General features: G+C 50.0%; 1 pseudogene; it reads left to right on the top strand.

Annotated features, from left to right (window-relative positions):
* Positions 1–1,650, top strand: part of LOC119279064 — a 3,118-nt pseudogene extending 1,468 nt beyond the window's left edge.
* The last annotated feature ends 253 nt before the right edge of the window (positions 1,651–1,903 follow it).

Genomic DNA, 1,903 nt, shown 5'->3' with positions numbered 1-1,903 from the left:
CCGTGTTCAAGGTGATTTCTCCTTTCACACCGAAGCGACCATTAAAGAAAAACAGAAAAAAAAACTCTTTCTATCTCTTTTTGAGAGGATTTCTTTGAGATTTTGGGAAGATGACACATTTCTTTTATTTTCAAGTGGAAGACATTTCTCATCCTCTCCATCTATCATCTTGCAAGTGAAAGTTAAAAAATATACATACATTTGTGGTGTCTGCATCACAGTGATGCAGAGACCGAACTCGTTGTCCTCCTTTTCTTAAGGCTGGTCATAGTGGGGAGTAACTTAGACTAGTAACATGCATATATTACTAGTCTATGTTACTACCTCTATAGTGCATAATATCATAAATTAGTATCATAGGTGGTCTCATTTATTGCCATGCATGACACATAGTAGCATCACATTAGCATCACATTTATTATGTTACGATATCTACCTATGTTAGTATAACCATCTCTCTCTTCTTTAATTGTCTGCCACATAAGCATGTTTGCGAGTCTCAAGTGCATGATACTACTTATGTTACCCCCACTATGGCCAGCCTAAAGCAAACTTGCAAGTGAGAAATGAGGCCTGGAAGCTGTTGATTTGGGTGTTGTTGCGTTTACTGTCGCAGTGCGATGCCGTAGGACACATAGTGTGCTACTACTGCCGTGCAGGGCACCGCGCCATCTGCAGACGTGCCAACACCCACTGCGGCCAGCTGGACAAGGTGGTCAACACCGCCAAGGTGCCATGCCCCTACAAGGCGATCGGCTGCGAGCGCTACGTGGTGTTCCACGAGGCTGCGGACCACCGGCGCGTGTGCCAGTGCGCACCCTGCACCTGCCCGGAGTCCGCATGCGCCTTCGTGGGCTCCCGCGCAATGCTGGTCGACCACTTCGCCGGCGACCACCAGCATGCCACCTATTTTTGCAGATGTGGACCCCTCTAGGGAAGGAGCGCGATGCTGAGCGCATGACAGAAGCCATGGCGCGCATCAAGGCGATTCAGGCACAAGCAAGACAGGATCCGGCGAGCTGATAATGTTTTTGGAGTGTCTTCTGTGGCAAGTCTCTTAGGTGCGGTGTGCTGTTTGGTTGGTTGTAATATTGGCGCCGCGATGAACCTTATGTCGTTCCAGTGCCGGTCGTGGACCGATGCTACTCTCTTTAGTTTGCTAAGTTTGTAACCGTCTGAACCTAAGTTGCCGTATGGGCTTTATTAATTTAAAGCCGAACGCTTAGCGTCTTCGTTCAAAAAAAAAAAAGCTTCTCACTATCGCACGGCTGGCACCTGCTCGTCGGGGAGGAGGACTGCAGCGTGTTCCTCGTCTCCCTCCGACCGCTCGGTCCAGGCACCGTCATGTCACTAGTGTGTGTCAGGCCGGACGGCGAGGCTGAGACGGGGCCCCGGTTCTGGTGCAAGCTCTCCATTGAGCGTCGTGGGGGCGACAAGAACTACGACCTAGTTCTCATGACCTCGCATGTGATCAGCAACGCGCTGTCCACGTGTGCGCCAGCGTTGGGCCACGGGATGTTCTTGGTGGTGCCCGAGGAGCTGCTCTCCGGTGACACGCTCACCCTCAGCGTTCGCATTGATCTGATCCCACCTGCCGCCGTCGCTCCCAAGTCAACTACATAGGCCAGGGCGCCGAGGAGGATGCAGTGAAGTAAGTGTTTGATCTCCTTCATGTTATGGATGATTAGTGCAGCTAAGTTAGATGATTAGTATGAATGTATGACTAGAGGCTAAACCACACATGTGTGCAAGCTAATCGACCTAATCAATCAAGATTATGGTAATAAGTTCAGTAGTAATGAAACTAAGCAGCGGGGATGGATGATTAGTATGAACGTATGATTATTCTGGCATGTGATGGTTAAGCTCCTCCTCCCCAACCCTAGCCGCCCCTCCTCCTCAA

The sequence above is a fragment of the Triticum dicoccoides genome, chromosome 3B (genome assembly GCF_002162155.2).
Source record: "Triticum dicoccoides isolate Atlit2015 ecotype Zavitan chromosome 3B, WEW_v2.0, whole genome shotgun sequence".
In the NCBI taxonomy this organism is placed as follows: domain Eukaryota; kingdom Viridiplantae; phylum Streptophyta; class Magnoliopsida; order Poales; family Poaceae; genus Triticum; species Triticum dicoccoides.
This window is presented reverse-complemented; position numbering and strand designations above follow the sequence as displayed.